This window comes from Callithrix jacchus, chromosome 13, assembly GCF_049354715.1.
Source record: "Callithrix jacchus isolate 240 chromosome 13, calJac240_pri, whole genome shotgun sequence".
In the NCBI taxonomy this organism is placed as follows: Eukaryota; Metazoa; Chordata; class Mammalia; order Primates; family Cebidae; genus Callithrix; species Callithrix jacchus.
Window position 1 is genome coordinate 99,236,496 of NC_133514.1, and position 17,019 is coordinate 99,253,514.

Here is a 17,019-nt window from a genome sequence, read left to right on the forward strand (position 1 = left end):
AGAAAAATAACAAAATCAAAGGCCATTCCTATAAAATTTCCGAACCACTTCACTGGAGTGGAGTATTGCAATCATAAAGTCCCAATAGAAAAAAGAAAAAAAAAACCCATAAAGCATCAAATCTTATCCAACTTTTTGACAGCTAATCACAGCCATGTTACATGTTACTGAGACTATGAGTTTGAATGGTGTCATTAATCTTTTGGCCTATGAAATACTGGCAGATAGTTAATGTATTTCATATGCAATGAAGCAAACCATCATACCACCCTACCTAAGGAGTTTCTTCTATCCCATCACCTAAGAATTAGATGCAGATGATGCCCAGGCTTTCTGGATACTGGCAGAATCAAGTTTTTTTCTATGCAGTGTCTTTCCTCCCAATCTTGCCCCGCAGTAAACACTTCAGCATCACTTAGGTGTAAGCCAATCAGGGCTAATCCAACTATCCCAAGGAGGGCACAGTAAAAAAAAGTGCCTCATTTGCCAACTTCTGCCCTCATTTGATTTATTTTGAGCACTTCATTAAAAATAAAATGTATTATCACCTCTTCATTTATCTTCCCTATCCAGAAGGTTTGGCTGAAAGATTGATCTGATTCCAGATACTAAGGAAGTATCACTTTGCAGCCAATCACTCTGGGTTTTCTGGTATCCTAACCCAATGCTTTTAATAGAGATGTGTTTTCCAATGCAGACTCTCCAAATGCTATTTCCTACTAGTGTGCAGGGAGAGGCAATGCTGACAATATTTCTACTCATCTTTTAAATTACTGGAAGGTGATTCTATAGCATATGGCTGTTAAGTTTAACAAAAGTTGGGGGAGGAGGAGAGAGGCCTGGCCATGAACATTCAGGAAGCTGGACCAGCGCCACCTGAAGGAGCCAGGAGGCCAGGAGGCCGGATGTGCACAGATCCCTGGGAGAAAAAAGAAGCCAGAACAGCTTAAATGGTCAAAGAATCAAATGTAAAGTGAGCTGCAAGGGTCAGATCTGGATGGAAGCCCAAATCCTGAGTCTCCGCATCCGTCCGGGGATAAACTTGGCTCCCAATCAGGGCTGACAATTAGGCCGTACAGTTAATATTTTTACAGCTGTTTTATTAATAACACATACAGTGCATCCAGCCAGGATTTGTTGGAGACACCTCAGGAAAACGAATGATGTAAATAACAGATGGATGTAGAATATCCCTACAAACAGGCATAAAGATATTCCCTTCTTGTTTAAAAAGAATTTAAATAGACAGATTGTAGATAAACAGGCAGACAGAAAGGGGGAGAGAGAGGATTTATGATATTTGAGGTGGTGGTTGCATGCATTCACATGGCGGAAGACATGGACATAAACATATACACTCTCTATATGGGAGGAGATGCTCAAAGCTTTGGCTTCTGGAAAAAAAAGTTTCATGGTGCAAGGGCTGAACATCACAGCCTGGAGGCTTGTAGAAGCAGATGTGCTGATGTGGTTCCTCAAATAGCTCCTCTGATACGTGGTCCAAGCCCAGAGACAACTTTCCTGGCTTGTCCAGGCATACCTGAGCCCAGCCTTGACCCCAGGGTGTCCTGGGTCTTGCTTTCCTCTTTTTCCATGTCAATCTGCCATTCAAAGACCCAGTGCACTCTTTTCAATCTTGCATCAGAACTAGGAGCAGTGATATTTCAATCTGAAAAGAGAAATTAAACATTCAGGATCTTCATGTCTTTTGTTTTCACTCCTACTATTTTTTTTTTTTTGTACTGCTTTTTCATGTGCCTGCTGCACTGTGCTCCTACCATACTTTGCAACCAGATGGCTCAGGAACGAAGAACAAAGGCCACTAAAAAGTGGGCGGGGAGAAAAGGAGAAAGAAGCTGAGGACTGAAAGTCAAGGCAAAATCAGAGATGGAAGCAAAGCTCAATTTCTTTAATCACCAATAAATTTTGGTTGAATTATGAACCTAGAACATGCACTTCCAGTGATTCTGTATGTCTGTTGTGTGTGTGTGTTGTGGTGTTTGTGTCTGTCCCACACACATCCACATCCCCAGTCTTTTATTTCACTGGTAGGCATTAAAGCCAGAATCCTGTATTCTTTGATGCATCTCTGTGTTCCCTGAAGTGTCAAAATTGGCATGAGGTGTGTTTACCCAGAGAAAGTGTGGTTGAGCTCAGACCTGGGCACTGGGAATGAGTCCATCTGCCTGGGAAGAAAGCATGGTTGATTCACAAGGGCTCAGGAGTTGTATGACCTGACATTTCACAGTGGGTGATCTTGGGCAAGTCACATCCCTTCTCACCTTCTTGTTTTCTTCTCCAGAAATATCTACTCAAGGGATGCTGGGAGTGTTAAATGGAATAACACGTTATAAACTGGAAAGCACTGTATGAAAATATTGTAGTTATTCTGGAGCATTGCAACCTTTCGCAAAAGTTTACAAGTGGTCAAGAGTTGTCTTCAATGCTTTTCTATGACCTCCCCACTGAGTTTCATGCTTCACTTAGACTCCCAACTAAGCCCACCTCTCCAAATTGTGCCGTATACTGTGAATCTTACCCATGGCTCCCAATTGAACTTACTGTTTGTGTATCATGGAATTTTATTAGATTATAGGATGACTCAACGGTCATTTAGGCGATTAGTTACTTTGCATGTGAATCATAGAAAGATTTGATTTTTAATCAGTAATTTCTGCAGAAACAAAGCCTTCAAGCAAAAGGAATGACTATCTAATGGTGAAATTTTATATAGATCAATGGGACTCAATAACTTTGGAAAGAAAATGCTTGTTTTACTTCAGTCACGGATATACCCAGAAGCCTAATCTGACTCCTTGTAAAGTCAAGCCAGCATCCATGCATGAATGGGGGTATGAGCTAGAAAAGAAGAAAGACGTCATGTGGGGTTCATGAGTGCTTCTGCTGAAACCTTACTTTTACCTTTACATCCTCCAATTGAGGTGAAGTTTTCTTCTCACTGCAGTGTGCATAGCTACACTCTTCTCAGCCTCAGACGGGGTGCAGATACTTGTAAAAATGACACTGCTTGATATTTTCCTTTAAAATGAAGCTATGTGTACAGATTACACCTTCTCTGATGCTCTTGAGGACTCTGGAACACGCTGAGGGAAATTTGATTTACAGATGAGTAAAATGAAATGCAAAGACATAAAGCAACCCCCTTATTTCCCAGGGCTAGGCAGGCTTTTGAAATGCACGGTGCACCTTCCCCTAGTCAAGAGGAAGGGGAATGATTGGTTATCCTCCTTCACATGGAAATTCAGGCAAAAGACCTGCGCCCATCTGTACCAGAGGCCCAGTTCCTATCTGATGCTCAGAATCTCACATGTTTGGCAGCAAATCATAAGAAAAATTAAAGACTTGGGAGTCAGCCTGTAAGTTTCAAATCTTGGCTCTCCTGCTAACTATATGTTCTGAACCTCTCCAAGATTGCTTAATTTCCTCAGTCCTTGTAAAACAGCATCATGATTACCTAACACATAGGGTTGTTGGGAGTGTTCAATGAGATGATGCATGGAAAGCAATTGACACAGTGCCTGGAAATGCAGTAAGTGCTAAAAACTGTTACATGTGAGTATTATCATTACGGCTCAGAGCAGGTCCCTTCTAACTCTGGGAATATAGACTATTAGAGCTGGACAGAAACTTAGAGGGGTGTTTTTCAAACCACTTGACCCAAATCTTTATTAAGAGAAACATTTTAACGTATAACCTAGTACAGAAAAACGTATTACTTGCCAGTAAAATGGAAAGTTAATGCTTTTCAGAAATTGTTAAAAACTGGGACTTGTTTGTGATTGCTTCTGACATTTACCTCTTTATATTTTTTCATTTTTAAAAGTTAATAAGCATGTTATAGAGGAAGAAAACAATTTCAATACACACACATATTGAAACAGAAATTTCCTTAAACACACCCTGCCTTCACTACCTGTAATACACTCTAATATTTTCTCTTTGGTTTGATTCTGTTTTGTTTTCCAAAATATTGGTGTGACCCACTAAATCATCTTTAAAATCTCTTTCTTTTTTTTTTTTTATCACCAACCGCCCCCCCACCCCCACTGCCAAAACCTCTTTATGAGTCACTGTTAATGGTTTGACAAAACATTTCTTTTTATAGATAAAGGAGTAGGGCTCAACGTGGTTTGTCCAATATCCCTTATATGACCAGGGGCAGAATTTGGTCCTCACCAAGGACTCTGGGGTTCCAATCTTGAGAGACTTGCAGTCACTAAAGGGCACCAAGATGTAAGGCCTTGCTTTTGCTGCTTTTGTATCCCGAAAGTCTGGAACAAGAGTTTCTCTGTGAATTCGTTGCCATTCAGAACATCCCAACAGACATGTGCAGGTCACTCTGACACACTTGAAAATTCCCCGAACCGTAAGAAAGATCTGTTTTCCTCACTGCATTGGCAACACATTTGGAAAGTTATTTGAACGTTTTTCAAAAATTGTTTATAGATTTGAAAACTGTTTGGGGTTTGTGATTGCTTCTGTTGTTTGCCTCTTTGTATCATCTCGTTTTTCAAAATTTAATAAACACTTTGCAGAGGAGCAAAATAATTGGTCACACACTTGTGGGTTCCCAGATTTGTTTTACATGTGTATGCAATACAGAGTAACTCAAAACATATTCAAGCCCAATGCATCAAATCATCTCTGTTGCTGTGGGCAAGACCAAAGCAGAATCCGAGTGAGCACCCACGGCCCTAGACCACATCACTCACTGGGCCTTCGACCGCGGGGCTCAGGGGACAGATCAGAGCCCCAGTGACGCATGTGGTACCATTATGGTCCACGGCTGGAAGCTGCTGTGAAAGACTCCCTCTGAGAGCTGGAGCACAGTCTGGGGTCCCTTAGCGTTGGAGGATTTCCTCAATTTGTGACATTGAAGGAAGCAGCGGCCACTGTAGGAAGCCCCATGAGGCGGGAGCATCTCCACTCAACTCCATTCACTTGGCTTAGTCTCATCCACAAATGGCTGCTAAGCAGGGTTTGTCTTTGACCAGTTTGTAGAGCAGGTGGAGATTGGTGGATCACCTTTCCTTCTTTGTCTGGCATCTTGAGGACCTTATTCCTTCATCCTGCGAACCCTACAGGCCCCATTGTTCATACTAAAGGGATTGAAAGCCCTGTGGGTTTACTCTTCCTCCCAAATCCTTTGATTTTTAGGGCATCCTCCATAGAGATCATGATCTGCTCTTCTTATCTTGGATTATTCAGGTCTTAAATGGTGACATTTGTGAGATGAGTTCCAAACAACCCTCTACTTCCATCCCACCTCATTTTCCTTGCAACAATCTGTACCTAATAAGACCTGGTTAACTCCAAACCATTTTCATTGCTTTTATTTTCTCATGAAGAAGAAATCGATGGAAAACGTTTTGTGAAAATTCCAACAGACCTTTAAGTGGTGACAATCTGGTTCTTAGAGAAGCCAAGAGAAATGGAAGCAGCCTGAGTGTAGAATCAATGTAGGCAAAGCATTTGGGTCATTCAAGCTCCAAATTTGGATTCACGTGAAGTCTTTGACAAAAATGGATCAGATATTCACTGTCTAAATTATCCCTTCGTCTCCATATTTGTATATCAATATTTTATTTAACAACACAGTTTAAGTTGTCACTGTACTTCACACCAGACTCAGATTCAGGTTTACACTGATAAAGTGGATTTGCTTAAGATATTTCTAGTTCACATCGGGATATCTGTACAGCTTTGTCACAGAGTGAAGGTTCAAAACACCAAGTCCTGCTGCTCACAGTGTCTGTAAGTTGTCCATAGAGAATCATGGCGGCAGATAGTTTCTTCATCTTATACTAGGCTGGAAGATTTTGTACAATTGGCTAGCTACAAGCTTCATGTGCAACATCTCTGAAACAGTTTCAAATGAAGAAAAAAAAGTTTATCAGTTTGGTACAAATAAACTTTTAAACCAATTCGGCTACATTGGTTTGATTATCTTAGTCCATAGCTATAGCTACGTAAATATAGGCACCGTGTGAAAGGTTTGGCCACACACGCTCCTTACATGTAACTACCACCTCCTTCACCGCTCACTCACTGTGCAGTGATTTACTTATGTCTCTCATTCCAAACCTTGCCTTCCATGATCTGTTCTGTGATACTGCAGTCAGGACTCTGAAAACTATTTTTTTCTTTATTTCCAGTTAGGTTGTGCCAATAGGAGATACTAGATAAAGAAAGCCAGGTGAAGAAAAGAGACTTCTTCCTTCGAGGTCTAAGCTGTTCCAATAGCATTATTCTGGGAATAGCACTTCCCACTCCTTCTGGCACAAAGAACCAGCTTCCTCATACCCCATCAAGAAACTGCAGCATCCAGGTACTTCCTTACTCCCGCTACCTCAAAGGTCTGCATCCCATTGGCATTTCGCCCCTCCTTTGAACTGCCAGATCCCTGGCTGGATTGACTTTTTGTTCTAGAATTTTCTAAATTCCTTTATTAAATTTCCCAGTTGAAATTCCCAATGTAGTTTCTATTTCTCTCATGGACCCTGAATGCACAGTGCTTATATCAAGAGTAGTCCCGGAAGAGAGGTCCTCCAAATGGAGTTACGGAATTGGTTTAAATCCCTGAACTTGAGTGCAATGCTGGCAACCTGCTAGTAGAAATGAAATATTAGTATTTTATGGCATGCAGTGGCATCTCAATTAATTGTGACTAATTCTGATAAAGTGCCAATTGAACCAGTGTCTTAGGAGACCAAATAGCTGCTGAACTTGGCCTTTATGGTAGCAGTGATGATATTTTCAATAACTATGAGGTGTGAGGGCTGCTCTGAATGAACTGGGGGTCTTATAGGAGGACAATGACAGTTCAGAGCTTTAAATTCTCTGCTCACATTACAGTGAGATAATGAGAAAGCTTTTGCTATGGCAGATTCTAAAGATTCTCTTCATGTAACCACAGAACTGACCTAATTGAAAATCAAACTCAGAATTTTATTACATGGATTGCAAAATTACCCAGACTCACCAACCTTCTTATGTGAAATTTAGGGGATTAACTGGGGAGAGGTGGATCCTGACACTTTGGATGTGTCATCTGGATCCATTGAGTCAAAGCTGAGAATCTTGAATCCCTAAATGGCTATGAGCCTCCCTTCCGAGTAGAAGCAGCTCATTCCCCTCAGTTTGAGATTAGTTTCCCTTTGCATGAAGACCCCGTAATAACCTCACTTGGGGTGGCTGCCTTGCAAGAGAATGTCTATTCTCCTTAAAACTTACCTCAACTACCACTTACAATCTCTAGACCTATAACCAGGATCACATCTCAACAAGTGCCAGGGGGACAAAGTCTGATCTGGAAAGAAATAGCTTTTACCAAACAAAAGTAGGTAATATTTTGTTAATTTATAATGATAGAAACCTAGCATGTCTGTGGGAATGACTTCTAAGGGTGTTAGATGACAGAATGTAACATTGGATTGAATTGAACTTATTGATATGGATGCACTTAACAGACGGTCTAGATTTGCAAATGTTCAATCGTCTTTCTGGTGCCATTTATACCATCTTACTCCACTTCCCTCTTACTCGATGCCCATCCTCAGTTTCTCCAACTCCTGCCTCTATCTTGTCCTGTTCCTCAACTCACCACGCACAATTAGCCCTATTCTTACTCTATTTCTTCTACTTGACCATCTTTTCATCCATTTCTCTTTCTCTTCCTCTTCCTTGCTTTTCTTCTCTTTCTCTTTCTCAAGAAGTAAAATAGCGAGAATAGTGCTGGTGGTGAATCTGTATCAAGGGAAAGGAAAGTTATACATTTTAAAGGGAAATAAAAGAGAACAAAAGCCCACACTATCAAGTTCCAAGTATAATCACGCACCCTAAACCTCCCCTTCAGATTTTCCATCACAATTCCCATTTATTTCCTTATTCTCATCTAATTAGGATCTTAGGGACAGCTAGGATCTTTCACAAATAAGATAACTGAGGGCTAGAAATGTTCAACTGTCTTCCTAGTATCATTTGTACAATCTTCTATGGTACTTTTATTCTTTATCATTACAAATATATAATATTTTATTTCCATGAAATGTTTGATTTTTATTTGTATATTTGTTTGTCGTTAATAACCTGGAACAGATTTATGATTTTGGTAGCATAGCTTTGGGATAAAATAAATTTAAGGTGGCAAATCGCCAATTTCAAAGGGAATTTTAAAATAAAATATATTTTTAAGCTGAATATTGCTTGTATCATCCTTCAGATAAGAAATGAGAAAGGAAACCAGTAATTAAACTAAATAGTTAAGATCACAGACTTTGGGGTCAGATTGCCTGGGTGCAGACCCCAGCTCTTCCATTTACTAGCTGTGAGACTTTAGGCAAATTACAAGAAACCTCACTGAGGCTGGGTTTCTTCATTTGTAAAATAGTATCAAGTATGTGGTGGTTTTGTGAGAATTAAGTGAGCCAATAGGTGTAAAAAGTAGATAGTACTTGGCACATAGTAAACTACATGTGTGTGAGCTTTATTCTTAACAGCCTGTTGAGGGCTTTTTTAATCCTGATTTTATAGATAGAAAACTTAAAGGTATCAGCTAACATACTCCAACAGCATGGCTGGTAAATGAAAGAGCAGAGATTTGAAATCCCTCCATTGGATTCTAAAGCCCATTGCCCCGTCTGTTACACCATGTGGCTTCCCTTCTAATAGCCAACCATACAGAAATGCATGCACCATACCATAGAAGCCACAGACTAAACAACTTCCAAGGTATGAGAGTTTCATTCACAAAAGTAGCTTAAGAAATTGGAAGGCATTTTCTAATCACTAATGCTATAAATAGCATTAAATAGCTTGGGACAAAAAAGATTGAGTTAATGACTATATATAAGAAAAGAAGGAGAAAAGGAACGAAGTTGGCCTTTCTTCTAGGATGACGCTCTAAAATCAGTCACAAAACTTCCTGGACTAATCTCATTGATTTTAACTTTTAGACCCAAAAAATGGTCCTTTGTGGATATTCTAATCTCTGCCATTTCATCTCATGTTTTGGGGAAAAAAGGAAGAAACTCCATTCTTCCATCTAATTTATAACTCATACAAAAAGGAAGGCTTTAAATGTTATGAATTTTTAATTTTTTTCATTTAGTTGATTATCTTGCTGAGAAAAGTGACTGCCAAAGAACTGTGCCTAGTATGAGCAATAAACATCAACACTATCTGCTGCATTAATAATTAAGCATAAATAATCAAACAAAATAATCTGGCAGGTCCCACAGGTGAATCATACAGAGTTTAAAAAATGCTAGTATGTTTAAACCAGGCAACTTTTAAATGAAAATTTACTCCAATGTGGACAGAGATGTGTTAGAGAGGCCACTGATAACATCCATTCTACTAACACATTAATCTTATGGTTTTTTACCAGAGTTCATTCATACCTAACAGCTCAAGAGACTACATGTTATCCCTGGAATCAAGTTCAAAGTCCTCTGTAAAGTGGCTTTATCACATCTACTCTGAGCTGATGTTCAGCAGTTACTTTTGATTGGTTGGACATTCATTCTGACTGGTCAGTAGCCATACCTTATTTTTTTAATTAATTGTTTTAAATACCATTATACTTGTTCTCTATTACTGCAGTAAGACATTGTCACAAGCTTCCTGGCTCCAAGCAATACAAAGTAAGTATCTTACAGTTCTATAGGTAAGAAGTCAAACACAGATCTCCCTGAGCTAAAATCATGGTTTGGACAGAGACATGTTCCCTTTTGGAGACTGTAGGGAAAAAAGAATCCATTTCTTGTCCTGTTCCCATTCTAGTAGAGGCTCACATGTCTTATTCTGTGGTACCATTCCTCCATCTTCAAAGTGGATGGAGTCCTTCTCACTCAAGCTTCTCTTTCGCCTCCTTTTCTAGTTACCAGAATCCTTGTGATACATTGGGCCCAACAGCATAAACTAGGAAATCCCTCTAGTTTAAGGTTATCTGGTTAGCAATATTAATTCCATCTGGAACCTTAATTTCTTTTTGTCCTATATCCTAACATATTCATACATTCTGGAGATTAGGACACAGACTCCCTTAAGGGGAGAGATTCTGTCTACCACAGCCATTCATGCAATTCTCCCTGCATGCTTTCTACTGATCTCCCAAACATGCCCTTTTCTAGCATGAAGCTGAGTTCGTTTTTGATCCTCAGGATGAATGCCTTTTTCCATCTCTATGTCTTTCCTAATTTGCGTCTTCCTTCCAACTAAGTCCTTTTCCTTTTCTTCGAAGCCTATCCGTATATCTAGGTCCAGCTTCAGTTTCACCTCCTACATGGAGCTTTTCCCATTGCAGAGCGCTCTTCTTGCTTTTGTTTGTTTTTCCCCTTCCTTTTTTATGTTCCATTAGAATTGTATTACACTAACCCACATGACATTGCCAATAGTTTTTCTTACTTACAAAAAGAGAAATTGAATATGATTTAACCTAATACTTAATCATCCACTATTTGTCATTCAGTTGTTCCTAAATTATTTTATTTCTATCCATATTTGTTTTCTCTTCCTATTTGAATGGCAATCTCTTTTAAACCAGAAATAAGTCTCACCGTTTTTTGAATTACCTTCTACCATCCAATTTTCACTTGCTCAAAAGATAGTTGTTCATTTAATATTGACGTAGCTGATGAATATTTTACCTGGTATGGTTACTTTCTTGCAAGCCACAGAATATCAATCTGGCCCAATTTAATGGAAAGAATTAATATATTAGAAAGATAGTGAATTTAAAACTCCCACAGTTAAAGTAATGGTCAAGCAACAGAACACAGAGAGCTAAAATATCTTCTGAGGTGCGTAAAATATTGGTTATGAGTGAGTTAGTGTCAGTAGATTTGGTCCTGTGACAAAATCCTAGACTAGAAGTTATCCTGGCATAGGCCATGTCATGTCCCTACTTTGTGAATGAAAGATGTAGCTAGCAGAACACTGTGATTGACAAGCCCATTAGGAGGACCACATAAAATATAGGGATAGTAGTTTCCCAAAAGGCAGCTAAAATGCTTACACCAAAGAAAAGATGTAGAAATACTGGGTAGATAAAATGACCAATGCACATGAATAAAATCTAAAATAAAATTTCTATGCTAAGGGGCATTGTCAATACAATTCCATTAAAGGCAATAGAAAAAATGGTAAAACAAAACATGAGTAAGGATAACTTTCAATATGCTATAATCTACATCAAAACATTGAATTGTAAAAGAAAAAAATCTTCCTTATGTAGCAGCAACACCAACAACTAACATTTATTGAGCATATATTATAACTCAGGCACGGTGCTAAAACGGTGCATGCATTTTCTCATTGAATCCTTGCTTTGACAAGCCTCTTGGTTGAGTTCTGTCCTGTTACCCTTCCCATTTAATGATAAGGGAGTGAGGCATAGACAGCTACCCACATTTTATATCTATTAACCACAAAGGAGAAGCAGTAATGAGGTGAGGCAGAAGAGGTACAAAGGGAGAGATACACCTATATCATCTGGACATCAGTGACACTTGAGACAGTCACGGTTAGGGGAGAGGCTTCAATTAATGAGGCATGTAACTAGGCCTTCTGTCTGTCTGCCTGTGCTGGGGGCCAGAGGAAAGAATGTCTACTGTTCAGTTGAGAAGACTGACACTTGGACAAATAATTCCAATGCAATGTAAGAAGCCCCACACTGGAACTCCCTATAAAGATTCAGAAAGAACTCAGAGCAACCTATGACTCAGGGAACAATAGGAAGGAGAAGACTGGGAGAGTTTCTCCAAGAGGAGGTATATCTTGAAGAATACACAGAAAATGGTCATATTTGAGAAGGCAATCCTCAGGAAGTGCATCACAATGAGTGAAAATCCAGAATATTTAGGGAGCTACCAGCAGTGAGGGATAATTTAAGTTATACAAGTCATGATGAGAATTTGGGAATGAGAATGATGGAAGATGAGACTGAAAACATAGATTAGAGCCAGTTTTTAAAGAGCTTCGAGTGCTGTACAAGACATCTGCTTTTTAAGTTGCAAGCAGTGGAGAAGCCCTGGAAGTATTTAAAGCCTGTGTGTTAACGACAAGATCAGATTTGCTTGGGAAAGGCAGTTGAAAGCTGAATTGGAGCTGGGGGGTACTTCTGGGTTTCTGATTTAGGTAACTGGCCAAATAAGTGCCATTGAATTCAGAAGTGGATTCTTGAAGGAAGGAAAAATTTGAGGGGAAATAAAATGAGTTTGGTTTGGGAACCTCTTCATGGTAGTGTCCAGCAAACATGTGACAATGTAAGATAGAACCCATGAGGCATCAACGTTTGTAGAACAGGACCTTGTAATGACTAGAATATTAGAGAGAGACTAGTGGATGAGATAACCCAAAGAGAGTATGAAAAATAAGAAGAGGGACAAGAATAGGAACTCTGGAGGCAGCAACATTTAAAGAGAGGAGGAGGAAGATTAACTAGGCAAGAAGGCTCAGAAAGAATCAAAAGATTAAGAGAAATGCAAAGGAGCAGTTGTAATAAACTGGGAGATAAGAAACTGTCAAGAATGCAAGTTATGACACAACCTTCAAGTAAGAGGAGAACTCAATATTTCCCTTAGGATTTGGCTGAAGAAAGGTTATTGATGATCCCACTAGTTAAACTGGGTATAGTATAGGGGAGCCAAAGTTAGACTGCAGAGAGTTGAGTGTCAAAGGCAGTGGAAATCTAGGGACAAGAGAGTGTTTTCATGTGAATAAAGAAGAGACATAGGTGGCAGTGGGTTAACGATGAGGCGCTGGATTTTTACTGAGCAAGAGGGAAAGAAAAAAGTGGAGAAAGGAGGTTGGAATATGAACAAAGGAAGAGGTTGCTGTCCCAGTGGGAAGGGACAGTTAAAGGCTCAGGTGGAATTCTGGAAGAGGTGCTGCGGCTCTTTCCTTGAGATAGAAATACTAATTTACCTTCCCCATCATCCTTTCTTCTTCTCTCTTTTTCTTAACTTCTCTAGCCTTTTAAAATTCAGTCCGAATATAGGGATTGGGACTTAAGTTGGTATGCAAAGCACCTGCCACTGTACTGGTTACATAACAGAAGCTTAAAAAATGCTATATCCCTCTCTCCTTTATTGTTCCCTCTTTGGCCTAGACCATTCCCCTTTCCATTCTCCATTTGCTCATGAAGGGGATGAATCTTCCCAGAACTCAACTGCTGAGATTGACATATCAAATAGCCTGGCACGTTAATTGGAAGAAAGGCTTAAGAAATCGTTGCCTATGGCTCCTAAGTTTTACCTATGACAAATGAACTCCTATGGAAAACATCTTCATCATGGGGTACACGGAGTTAGCCTGACCACCAGATATTCCCCTTCTCTCTTCTGCAGTCCTGTTGTTTCAGGTCAGAAGTAAACAGAAAGTGGGTGAGACATGAAGTTCTAGCAAGAAAGGGCTAATGTAAGCGTGAGGCCAGCCTCTGACGAAATAAACAAGGACCTTAATTCTGAGTGGGTTTGTTCCACTTGCTTTGCTCTAATCTTGGGGATGGCCACAGTGGCAGAATCTAGGAAGCCAAGAAGAAAACAGAGAATGGAGGCACATGGCAGCGATAGCAAGTCATCAGACCCAGGATTAACCAAAGAACACTGGTCCAGGAAGATGCTCTGTGAAAAAGTGTTCCCTGGTCACAGAAATTTGTGAAACACTTTGCATCATACTTAAAATAATATATGACACATCAAAGATAATATGCAGTAAGAGAATTCATTTTTAACAACCAAGCATATTCACCACTTATTTGACTATGGATTCAATTTTTAGATTCATATTTTTTGACCCACATTTTTGGAGCCACATCCATAGAACAGGTTTGGCCATGTTTATTACGGTTATCAGTAAAAAAAAAAATTCAGATTGATTTTGGAATTGCTTTCCCATCATAGTTCAGGTAGATACTATCCCAAACAGTCTGATATCAATAATTCAGCAAATGGGCTTATTGTTCGTGGATCTGAATGGATTGAATTCCTATAACATTGAAGAAAGATATATTTTAAAGCTTGTTTTTGGAAAAGAGTCTTAGTTGGGTATTTCATTTGATTTGGTACACAGTATTCATAAATTGCCATCTTTTTCTGCTGCACTTCATTCTAGAGATATTCCATGGTATGTTTTCATAATTAATATGCAAAGAGATGTATAGTTTATAATTAATTTCAACTGGGCACAGTGAACAACTTGAAAACCTCAGCATGGAGGCATCTTTTTTGGTAGAAGTTCAATGAAATCCCCAAATGTCTTTGGTTTTGCAATCCATAATTTGCAGATTATTAATACAATAAATCCTTGTTGTCTGTGAGAGTTGGCATCGTACCCATGAACTCCTGTGTAGAAAGCCTACAAACTAAAAATCCAAATGGAAAGAAAAAAACCACATGGCTTTTGTGTATGCTCATTACCTGCTTCTGAAACCATAATATCTCGGCCTTTTATAGATCTTATAACAGTCTCTGCAGGAAGCAGCTGCAGTCATTAGCCATAGGACAGACTAAACACACAATCTGCATGGAAGGAGGCCTGGATCAGCTTGCTCTTTCAGAGGTCCAATCTCAGGCACAGGAAAGCACCATCAACAGTAATCTATACATATTTTAAAGGTAACATATTTTATCATTTAAAGGGATTTGAGAAACTGAAGAGACCCAACACTTTTTCTGCCTTCTTTGGTTTGAAGCTTAGATTGCCTAAGGGGCTTGCCCAAGATCACATATCTAGTAAGAGACAGAGCAAGGACTCAAATCCAATACTGGCTTCTATGTCTCTATTCTATCAATCCCATCCAGTGGCTCTTCTGGGGACCTGGGGAGGAGCAGCAGCAGAAATGGGTGGCATCTGTCCGTGAACATCCTGCCCCTGAGCATCTTCAGGTCTGGCCATGGGACTGAAGTCCCCATGATCCCTAATCCAGAATTCCTAATCCCATCACTCTCTTCTGAGAAAAGCACTAAAGTGGAGATATTCATTCCAAAATCCCAAATTTAAATTCCATAGAGCGAAGTGTCCTCGTTTTGAAATCACCCAACTCATAAATTCAGCTGGATTCGTTAGAGTTAAAGCATTGACAAAACCCAACATTTTGTGACAGAAGTCACTCCTGCTTGAGGAGTTAGGGTTCACCTTTCCCAGAGCTCTTCAGTGCCAACCCAGAACCAATATCCCAGTGTTGCTGGAGGGAATGATGGCGCCCTGCATTTCAGAGAAGATTTAAAATCGAGATCCTAACTGCTCATCATCATTAAAAATCTCCAGGCAGTTTTCATAAGAGCAAGGGGGTGGTTGCCTGAGGTTTTGGCTGACAGTCAACCCAACTAATTACATTCTGTCTACTGTGTCCTCCCGCAGTTTCAATTGGATATGTTATTTTTTTTTTTTTATTTCCTGTCCTGATCTGAATGTAGGGGTTGCTATGTGTTCTTAAGCAGATGCTGCTGTTCTTGCTGGTAGAAGAGGCTTTTCAGATTTGTTTTTTGTTTTTTGGTGTTTTTTTCCTCACAGAAAGTTTTTGAGACTTTAAATAATTCTTCTAAATGTTCCTAAGATCCTGGCACCAAATGCTTTCTAAATGCAATGTGTGCAGGTAGCAATCTATTTATATTGTTATTTTCTCTCATCAAGTATTAACATGAGCAGACATGCTTAACCCTGAGGTGATAATGTCCTATTTATAGACAGTCAGGTCACAGCAGTGCCCCTTAGCATTCTCATCTCCTCTTCTTACTGATTACACGTTCTCCTGTTGCTCCTGTTACTGGTGGATTTCATGGACAACTCACATATTCTGTGGTATAGTTGTAATGAGAAAGTCTTAAATTAGTGTTATCTATCTCTCTCCCTCTCTCTCTTCATCCATTTTCTGCCTATCTGTTATCTATCTATCTGTCTATCTATCTATTATCTATCTGTCTATCTATCTATTATCTATCTATCTATCTATCTATCTATCTATCTATCTATCATCTATCATGTCTCTCTATCAATCTATCTGTGGTGCTGGAAATCTAATAAAGAGGAAGGGGAAAAATTGTTAATATTATGATATTTTCTGGTCAAATTCCTCTGTGAACTTCATCAGGCATGGCCATCCATAGAGCAAGACAGAGTTCTTTGGTACGTTCCCCCATATTTGAGAGAGAGAGAATACAGGCTTGCACATAAAACATTCAAGAGAAAGCTTAAGATGGATTTTCTTTTTTGCTGAAAAAAAAAAAGATCAAAAATTGGCCTGGCGAGAGGGCTCACGCCTTGTAATCCCAGCACTTTGGGAGGCTGAGGTGGGCAGATCCCGAGGTCAAGAAATCGAGACCATCCTGGCCAACAAGGTGAAACCCCCATCTCTACTTAAAATATGAAAATTAGCTGGGCATGATGACATGTACCTGTAGTCCCAGCTACTCAGGAGGCTGAGGCAAGAGAATCGCTTGAACCCAAGAGGCAGAGGTTGCAGTGAGCTGAGATCATGCCACTGCACTCCAGCCTGATGACAGAGTAAGAATTTGTTTCCAAAAAAATAAAAAATAAAAAAATTATCAGATTGTTTAGTTGCTCAAATGAGAAAGCAATGATAATATTTTGAAAGGCTTGTACTATATACCAGGCATGGATCTGGGCCTTTTATTTCTGTGAACACATTTGATCCTCTCTATAACCCTTGTTTGTATTCCCATTGGTTTCACATTAAAGATGAAGGAAGAGAGACATAAAAATGGTGATTAATCCAATGTGAGAAGTGAGAGAGCCAGGATTCACAACCCAGCAGTCCAAATCAGGAGTCCACACTTTTCACGGTTCTGCAGCGCTGCCTCTGTTGGGGACAGGCACATTATATATTTCATCTCCCTTCACACATTCATTAATTGTCACAGAAGTAAAAAAATGTGGTTCCTTCCCACCTTCAACCTCAAACAAAGATTTAAAAGAGAGAAAAATAGAATGTCTTCTCAAAGTTGGATTCTAAATCTACACTTTAAGAAACAAAGC